Genomic DNA, 10,753 nt, shown 5'->3' with positions numbered 1-10,753 from the left:
AAGAGAGAGAAAAAAAAGAAAGACGGTGTTGGTTTTGTGAAAAAAGTTGTTATTTACAATTGTTCGCATTCTTGGCCTTTTGGTCAAGATCAAAGTGTAGTATCTGTTCTTCAGATGCTGCACTTCTATTTCTTGTTCTCTTTCGGTGGAGGAGAAATCCTCCACGACTGAGACAATTTTTATTTTTGTACCTTTTCTCCACGTTAAAAAACGACCCTGGTGTCTAACTCTGTCCCGTGGGGAGGCATAGTAAATAGGTACAATTGTTCGCCATTAGTGGATGTTGACGTCACGTCACGTGACATGACTAAGCGTTTTTTTTTTTTTAGTATGAATAACATTTTTTGTTTTAATTATAAAGTCTACACTTAATTTTATAGAAAATGATGTATATATAATAGAAAAAAAAAATTACTGGTTTTGTTGGATTCAAGTGGATCCCCCCCCTCCAGTTTAAGAGATAGCAGGTCACGTGGTAATATACAAAATGGCTAGCGTAAATATAAAGATCGGTTTTTTTATCGACGAATATTTTGAAAGCTGAATTTTTTTTTATTCCTGTACATTTTTTCCTGATATTTTTCGTTAAAACTCTTGTATAATTACTATTTTTAACCAGTTAAATACGCTGGAGACATTGTCATGGAGTTTAATAATCTCTAGAACAAAGCAGAAGAGAAATTACAAAAGTATCGGTAAAACAAAGTGTTTGTTTACATTTGTTCGCCATTACTGGATGTTGACGTCACGTCACGTGACATGACTAAGCGTTTTTGGATTGTGTAATATTAACATTAAAATGACAGGTTTTTTGGGGGGCCCCCCTAGGAGAGAAATGATCAGTTCACCCCCTTTTAATGGTCCGTTTGGTGTGGAATTTCGATATTTGTCATGCGGGTGATCAAGGTTCAATATGATACATAATTTGTCAACTTTGGTTGTGTCTGTCAAAAGTTTGAGCTGACGTCACGTCACGTGACACGTATTGAATAACGGTAAAATGACAGGTTTTTGGGGGGGCCCCCCTAGGAGAAAAACGATCAGTTGACCCCTTTCTACTGGTCCGTTTGACGTGAAATTTCGATATTTGTCATCCGGGTGATCAAGGTGCAATATGATACCAAATTTGTCAACTCTGGTTCCGTCTTTCAAAAGTTTTAGCGTTACAAACAAACATACATACATACATACACACCGATTTTTGCCTTTTATATATATAGACTAGCAGGGCTACCCGGCGTTGCTCGGGACCGTATAAACAATGAAAAAACAAAAGCAGATATTGAACATATGTTTGATTCTTAGGGGAGAGGAATCTTTCATCTCTATGTATTATTTGTTTTATCTACCCTAGGACTGATATTGTTCATGTTTTATCCCTAGCATAGGTAATTTACAGCATGTATATGAAATTGTTTTACCTTAGGGAGAAGAGAACAGGTAATATACAACATAATGTGTCTATATTACATCCCTGGCAACGCCTAGAAACCAGCTAGAACATGTATTTCAGTCAATCTTTATTATATCCTGGGCTATGCCGGGAAACCAGCTAATCTCTATTTAGTGACTTGACGACCAAAATACCTCCCTAAGTGTGTCCTTTCTTTTGAACTTATTAGATATAGGTATCTAGAAATGTGTATGAAATTTTGTTGAATGCATTGTTCACTATGATTTTCTTATTGTTCTACACAATATCAACTGTAGCGAAATAACACAGTAAACTTAGTGTAGTGTTAGAATAAAGAGCAAAGGAAAAAATTAGAATCATATTTTGTAATTGCAAATCTAAATTTGCTAGCATGTACCAGTATTTGCCAGGTTGTGGAAATTTGGAACTTATAACATATGTAGTGGCCTTTTCCTAGATACCTATTGCTAAAAATTATACTTTCATTTTGTTAGAAAAATCTCTCTTCAGATGCCCTGCATCATTCAAAATAAAAACAAATATTTTTATAATTGTTTCAGTATATTGCTACACAATGTGAAAGTTTTTAACGTTTGTAAAAAAAATCATGAATGTGCTTATATTGCAAAAAAGAAAATATCAGTGCACAGTATTGAAAGTGTTTGAGATTCAAAAGTCTGTAACATTTCTACTAACTTCATAAGATGTCATGTGAGAAACTGAATTGAATATCAAGACATTATCTGAAGCGTTTTTATTTTGGTGTAACATATGTGTTTACAGTGAACCTTAACTTTTAATAAACAGATTGGTATGCAATGACATAGGCTAAGAATCTTTAAAATATATATAAATTGGAAAAATGTGTGAACAAATGAAAAAAAAAATGATCCGCTCCACTTGATGACATCAAGCACAGTAATATTTTAGTGAAGAAAATATGAAATTGATGTTCAGTGATTAGTTTGGATGAATGAGAAAATGTAATTGTTTGATGCATAAAAATAACTCAGTTGCTGTATTTGATATTAAGCAGCAAAATATAGTGATTTGAATATTTGGGAAAACATCAAACCAGATTATGTAAAAAGAAAAAAAAAAAAGATGAAATTAGAAAATATATATTTTATGTTTATGAGTTCTGCCTATCAAAATTTTGTGGCAGAAATTGGGTGATTACCATGCAATTTTATTTTGGTAAAATTCTTAAATTATTAGAATGTTTATTATAATTTCTAATTAGTGACTTGTTATAATCAAAATCCGCCCTAAAGAGTGTCCTTTCTTTTATTAGGTATCAGAGTAGGTATCAAGATTTCTACTTCTATACAAATGTGATATTTCAGATCTGTACATAAAAAATTTGTTGAATATATAGGTTGAGAATTGTTCTGTGTCGCTCTCTCTCACACACACACGCATTCTCACTTTTATAGATATAATAGATAGATTACTCTAGATATATTTCCATATGTCTGAATACCCTATATACAAATTTTCAAATCTGTAGATAAAAAAATTTGTTGAGTATATAGGTTGAAAATTGTTCTCTCTCTCTCTCTCACACACACATTCTCAATTTTAGAGATATAATAGATAGATTATGCTAGATATATTTCCATATGTCTGAATACCCTATATACAAATTTTCTAATCTGTAGATCAAATATTTGTTGAATATATAGGTTGAAAATTGTTCTTACTCTCTCTCTCTCTCTCTCTCTGGCTACCTCACACACACATTCTAACTTTTATAGATATAATAGATAGATTATGCTAGATATATTTCCATATGTGTGAATACCCTATATACAAATTTTCTAATTTGTAGATAAAAAATTTGTAGAGTGCATAGGTTGAGAATTGTTCTCTCTATCTCTCACACACACACATTCTAACTTTTAAAGATATAATAGATTATGCTAGATATATTTCGATATTTCTGAATACCCTATATATAAAAATTTGTTGAATGTATAGGTTGAGAACTGTTCTCTCTCTCTCTCTCTCTCTCGCTCACACACACACACATTCTCACTTTTATAGATATAATAGAAAGATTATCCTAGATATATTTCTATTTGTATGAATACTCTATATACAAATTTTAAAATCTGTAGATAAAGAATTTGTTGAGTATATGGGTTGAGAATTGTTCTCTCTCTCTCTCTCTCTCTCTCTCTCTCTCACACACACACACATTCTCACTTTTATAGATATAATAGATTATGCTAGATATATTTCCATATGTCTGAATACCCTATATACAAATTTTCAAATCTGTAGATAAAAAATTTGTTGAGTATATAGGTTGAGAATTGTTCTCTCTCTCTCTATCACACACATTCTCACTTTTATAGATATAATAGACAGATTATGCCAGATATATTGAAATATGTCTGAATGCCCAATATACAAATTTTGAAATCTGTAGATAAAAAATTTGTTGTATACATAGGTTGACAATTGTCCTCTCTCTCACACACACACACATTCTCACTTTTATACATATAATAGATAGATTATGCTAGATATATTTCTATATGTCTGAACACCCTATATACAAATGTTCAAATCTGTGGATAAAAAATTTGTTGAATGTATAGGTTGAGAATTTTTATCTCTCTCTTTTTCTCTCTCTCTCTCTCTCGCTATCTCACACACACGCATTCTCACTTTTATAGATAAAATAGATAGATTATGCTAGATATATTTCCATATGTCTGAATACCCTATATACAAAGTTTCAAATCTGTAGATAAAAAATTTGTTGAATATATAGGTTTAGAATTGTTCTCTCTCTCTCTCTCACACACACATTCTAACTTTTGTAGTTATAATAGATAGATTATGCTAGATATATTTCCATATGTCTGAATACCCTTTATACAAATTTTCTAAACTGTAGGTAAAAAATTTGTTGAGTATGTAGGTTAAGAATTGTTCTCTCTCTCTCTCACACACACACACACACACACAAGTTCTCACTTTTATAGATAAAATAGATAGATTATGCTAGATATATTTCTATATGTCTGCCTACCCTATATACAAATTTCCAAATCTGTGCCCAAAAATGTGTGGAATATATAGGTTGAGAATTGTTCTCTCTCTCTCTCTCTCTCACACATATTCTCACTTTTATAGGTTATATAGGTTGAGAATTTTTTGCTCTTTCCATCACTCACATTCACACTTTTATAGATATAATACATAGATTATGCCAGATATATTTACATATGTCTGAATACCCAATATACACATTTTTAAATCTGTAGATAAAAAATTAGTTGAATATATAGGTTGAGAATTGTTCTCTCTCTCTCTCTTTCTCTCTCTCTCACACACACATTCTCACTTTTATAGATATAATAGATAGATTATGCTAGATATATTTCCATACGTCTGAATACCCTATATCCAAATTTTCTAATTTGTAGATAAAAAATTTGTAGAGTGCATAGGTTGAGAATTGTTCTCTCTATCTCTCACACACACACATTCTAACTTTTAAAGATATAATAGATTATGCTAGATATATTTCGATATTTCTGAATACCCTATATATAAAAATTTGTTGAATGTATAGGTTGAGAACTGTTCTCTCTCTCTCTCTCTCTCTCTCTCTCTCGCTCACACACACACACATTCTCACTTTTATAGATATAATAGAAAGATTATCCTAGATATATTTCTATTTGTATGAATACTCTATATACAAATTTTAAAATCTGTAGATAAAGAATTTGTTGAGTATATGGGTTGAGAATTGTTCTCTCTCTCTCTCTCTCTCTCTCACACACACACACACATTCTCACTTTTATAGATATAATAGATTATGCTAGATATATTTCCATATGTCTGAATACCCTATATACAAATTTTCAAATCTGTAGATAAAAAATTTGTTGAGTATATAGGTTGAGAATTGTTCTCTCTCTCTCTATCACACACATTCTCACTTTTATAGATATAATAGACAGATTATGCCAGATATATTGAAATGTGTCTGAATGCCCAATATACAAATTTTGAAATCTGTAGATAAAAAATTTGTTGTATACATAGGTTGACAATTGTCCTCTCTCTCACACACACACACATTCTCACTTTTATACATATAATAGATAGATTATGCTAGATATATTTCTATATGTCTGAACACCCTATATACAAATGTTCAAATCTGTGGATAAAAAATTTGTTGAATGTATAGGTTGAGAATTTTTATCTCTCTCTTTTTCTCTCTCTCTCTCTCGCTATCTCACACACACGCATTCTCACTTTTATAGATAAAATAGATAGATTATGCTAGATATATTTCCATATGTCTGAATACCCTATATACAAAGTTTCAAATCTGTAGATAAAAAATTTGTTGAATATATAGGTTTAGAATTGTTCTCTCTCTCTCTCTCACACACACATTCTAACTTTTGTAGTTATAATAGATAGATTATGCTAGATATATTTCCATATGTCTGAATACCCTTTATACAAATTTTCTAAACTGTAGGTAAAAAATTTGTTGAGTATGTAGGTTAAGAATTGTTCTCTCTCTCTCTCACACACACACACACACACAAGTTCTCACTTTTTATAGATATAATAGATAGATTATGCTAGATATATTTCTATATGTCTGCCTACCCTATATACAAATTTCCAAATCTGTGCCCAAAAATGTGTGGAATATATAGGTTGAGAATTGTTCTCTCTCTCTCTCTCTCTCACACATATTCTCACCTTTATAGGTTATATAGGTTGAGAATTTTTTGCTCTTTCCATCACTCACATTCACACTTTTATAGATATAATACATAGATTATGCCAGATATATTTACATATGTCTGAATACCCAATATACACATTTTCAAATCTGTAGATAAAAAATTAGTTGAATATATAGGTTGAGAATTGTTCTCTCTCTCTCTCTTTCTCTCTCTCTCACACACACATTCTCACTTTTATAGATATAATAGATAGATTATGCTAGATATATTTCCATACGTCTGAATACCCTATATCCAAATTTTCTAATATGTAGATAAAAAATTTGTTGAATATATAGGGTGAGAATTTTCCTTCCTCTCTTTCTCTCTCTCTCTTTCTCACACACACACAAGCTGAAAATTGTTCTCTCTCTCTCTCTGACTCTCTCTCTCTCTCTCACACACACACATGGTTATTTTATAGATATAATAGATAGGTTATGCTAGATACATTTCTATATGTCTGAATACCCTATATACAAATTTTTAAATCTGTAGATAAAAAATTTGTTGAGTATATAGGTTGAGAATTGTTCTTTCTCTCTCTCTCACACACACACATTCTCACTTTTATAGATATAATAGATTATGCTAGATATATTTCCATATGTCTGAATACCCTATATACAAATTTTCAAATCTGTAAAGATAGAATTTGTTGAATATATAGGTTGAGAATTGTTCTCTCTCTCTCTCTTTCACACACATTCTCACTTTTATAGATATAATAGATAGATTATGCTAGATATATTTCCTTATGTCTGAATACCCTATATACAAATTATCAAATCTGTAGATACAAAATTTGTTGAGTATATAGGTTGAGAATTGTTCTCTCTCTCTCTCTCACTCACTCACTCACTCACTCACTCACTCACACACACACACACACATTCTACCTTTTATAGATATAATAGATTATGCTAGATATATTTCCATATGTCTGAATACCCTGTATACAAATTTTCAGATCTGTACATAAAAATTAGTTGAATATATAGGTTGAGAATTGTTCTCTCTCTCTCTCTTCTCTCTCTCTCTTTCACACACATTCTCACTTTTCTAGATATAATAGATAGATTATGCTAGATATATTTCCATATGTCTGAATACCCTATATACAAATTTTCTAATCGGTAGATAAAAAATTTGTTGAATATATAGGGTGAGAATTGTACTTACTCTCTCTCTCTCTCTCTCTCTCTCTCTCTCTCTCTCTCACGCACACATTCTCACTTTTATGCATATAATAGATAGATTATGCTGGATATATTTCCATATGTCTGAATACCCTATATACAAATGGTCAAATCTGTAGATAACAAATTTATTGAATAGATAGGTTGAGAATTGTTCTCTCTCTCTCTCTCGCAACCTTACACACACAACCACACGCAAACATTCTGACTTTTATAGATATAATAGATCGATTATGCTAGATATATTTCCATATGTCTGAATACCCAATATACAAATTTTCAAATCTGTAGGTAAAAAATTTGTTGAATATATAGGTTGAGAATTGTTCTCTCTCTCTCACACACTCACATTCTCACTTTTATAGATATAATGTATAGATTATGCTAGATATATTTCTATATGTCTGAATACCCTATATACAAAGTTTAAAATCCGTAGATAAAAATACGTTGAGTATATAGGTTGAGAATTGTTCTCTCTCTCTCTCTTACGCACACACACACACACACACACACATTTTCACTTTTATAGATATAATAGATAGATTATGCTAGATATATTTCCATATGTCTGAATACCCTATATACAAATTTTCAAATCTGTAGTATAAAAATGTATTGAATATATAGGTTGAGAATTGTTGTCTCTCTCTCTCTCTCTCTCTCTCTCTCTCTCTCTCTCTCTCTCTCTCTCTCTCTCTCTCTCTGGCTACCTCACACACACACATTTTCACTTTTATAGATATAATAGATAGATTATGCTAGATATATTTCCATATGTCTGAATACCCTATATACAAACTTTCAAATCTGTAGATAAAAAATTTGTTGAGTATATAGGTTGAGAATTGTTCTCTCTCTCTCACACGAAACTGTGCGCTCGGCTTCTTCCCCCCCTTCCCACCCCAAATGCTTGGGAAACTGTGCACTGTTTTTGTTGGTTTTCAAGCTGCCTCTCCCCCCCCACACACACACACAGTTTAACAGTAGTAGGAGGTCAAGAGAAAGAGGGTGAGAGAGAGAGAAGAGTAAGTTGGTGAGAGAGAGAGAAAAGAGAAAGAGGGTGTTGGTTTTATATTTTTATTATCGTCTAATATTTTGAAAGCTGAATTTCTAATAAAATGTGCATCTATAGGAGATAATGCCTGGGAATGTGTTCCCCCCCCCACAGTTTAACAGTGGTGTGACGTCAAGAGAAAGAGGGTGAGAGAGAGGGAAGAGTAAGTGGGTGAGAGAGAGAAAGAGAGAGAAAAAAAAGAAAGACGGTGTTGGTTTTGTGAAAAAAGTTGTTATTTACAATTGTTCGCATTCTTGGCCTTTTGGTCAAGATCAAAGTGTAGTATCTGTTCTTCAGATGCTGCACTTCTATTTCTTGTTCTCTTTCGGTGGAGGAGAAATCCTCCACGACTGAGACAATTTTTATTTTTGTACCTTTTCTCCACGTTAAAAAACGACCCTGGTGTCTAACTCTGTCCCGTGGGGAGGCATAGTAAATAGGTACAATTGTTCGCCATTAGTGGATGTTGACGTCACGTCACGTGACATGACTAAGCGTTTTTTTTTTTTAGTATGAATAACATTTTTTGTTTTAATTATAAAGTCTACACTTAATTTTATAGAAAATGATGTATATATAATAGAAAAAAAAAATTACTGGTTTTGTTGGATTCAAGTGGATCCCCCCCCCTCCAGTTTAAGAGATAGCAGGTCACGTGGTAATATACAAAATGGCTAGCGTAAATATAAAGATCGGTTTTTTTATCGACGAATATTTTGAAAGCTGAATTTTTTTTTATTCCTGTACATTTTTTCCTGATATTTTTCGTTAAAACTCTTGTATAAATACTATTTTTAACCAGTTAAATACGTTGGAGACATTGTCATGGAGTTTAATAATCTCTAGAACAAAGCAGAAGAGAAATTACAAAAGTATCGGTAAAACAAAGTGTTTGTTTACATTTGTTCGCCATTACTGGATGTTGACGTCACGTCACGTGACATGACTAAGCGTTTTTGGATTATGTAATATTAACATTAAAATGACAGGTTTTTTGGGGGGCCCCCCTAGGAGAGAAATGATCAGTTCACCCCCTTTTAATGGTCCGTTTGGTGTGGAATTTCGATATTTGTCATGCGGGTGATCAAGGTTCAATATGATACATAATTTGTCAACTTTGGTTGTGTCTGTCAAAAGTTTGAGCTGACGTCACGTCACGTGACACGTATTGAATAACGTTAAAATGACAGGTTTTTTGGGGGGCCCCCCTAGGAGAAAAACGATCAGTTGACCCCTTTCTACTGGTCCGTTTGACGTGAAATTTCGATATTTGTCATCCGGGTGATCAAGGTGCAATATGATACAAAATTTGTCAACTCTGGTTCCGTCTTTCAAAAGTTTTAGCGTTACAAACAAACATACATACATACATACATACATACATACATACACACCGATTTTTGCCTTTTATATATATAGATGTATATGTAAAACTCTGATTCGTTTATCTTACTCTTGCATTGTAATCACTAACTTAATATCCTCGTAATATATATCACACCAGCATCACACCAACAAAATATACGTCTTCTTTATTATACATACAGACTATATATATGTATATATATGTACATATATATATGTATAAATGTATATATCCGTGTGTATATATATATATATATATATATATATATATATGTGTGTGTGTGTGTGTGTGTGTGTTTATATATGCGTATATATTTTTTGTTGCATAGATCGAGAAAAATCACGTTTCTATGGTAAACGCGTTTTCTTGTGCTTTAAAACCTTTACTCTCGACTGTCATTGGCTGCGATGCCTGCATGAACGGTTATTACGTGTGGAATATCCTGTGTCAAATGAAGGTCATTTCGTGTCAAATTTAATAAGACGTTTCCGCTGTGACAGGAATTGGGGGAAAGAAAAAAAAATGAAAGAAAACGAAACATGAGAATAAAACCATTAACCCGATCGTGAACCAGAGAAAGGTTTTGCTAAAATGTCCGACAAAACACAGCAACCCTCGAATACACGTCAGTAAAAAATATCTAACGTTGGATGGTTTGTGTTTTATTTTGTGTTATTATCATAGTAATAATATACTTGTCCGTAGGCCAAGTGTCACAAAAAACATCAGCATTAAAGACATTAATAAATGAGAAATGAACTAACTCTTGTTATAGTCGCTCTTTATCTGTTAAAAACCATTTAAACTTTATCCTCTCCACAAACTTGCCCCCCTCCAAACCACACATAGTTGTCTCTTTACATTTTCACCTTGGCTATTTTATTTTATAATAACAAAGTATCATTCTTGTTTTTCTTAAAGGCAGTAAGCCAATTTTGTCTATA

The 10,753-nt window shown here is 32.1% G+C and overlaps 2 pseudogenes; both read left to right on the top strand.

Annotated features, from left to right (window-relative positions):
- The first annotated feature begins 62 nt into the window (after nucleotides 1-62).
- LOC145291769 (U2 spliceosomal RNA) lies at nucleotides 63-196 on the top strand (annotated as a pseudogene).
- An 8,492-nt stretch (nucleotides 197-8,688) lies between these two features.
- LOC145291768 (U2 spliceosomal RNA) lies at nucleotides 8,689-8,822 on the top strand (annotated as a pseudogene).
- The last annotated feature ends 1,931 nt before the right edge of the window (nucleotides 8,823-10,753 follow it).

The sequence above is a fragment of the Euprymna scolopes genome, chromosome 12 (assembly GCF_053919585.1).
Source record: "Euprymna scolopes isolate OS-2025 chromosome 12, ASM5391958v1, whole genome shotgun sequence".
Taxonomy (NCBI): domain Eukaryota; kingdom Metazoa; phylum Mollusca; class Cephalopoda; order Sepiida; family Sepiolidae; genus Euprymna; species Euprymna scolopes.
Note: the sequence above shows the minus strand (reverse complement) of the source record. Positions and strands in the feature narration are given on the sequence as shown.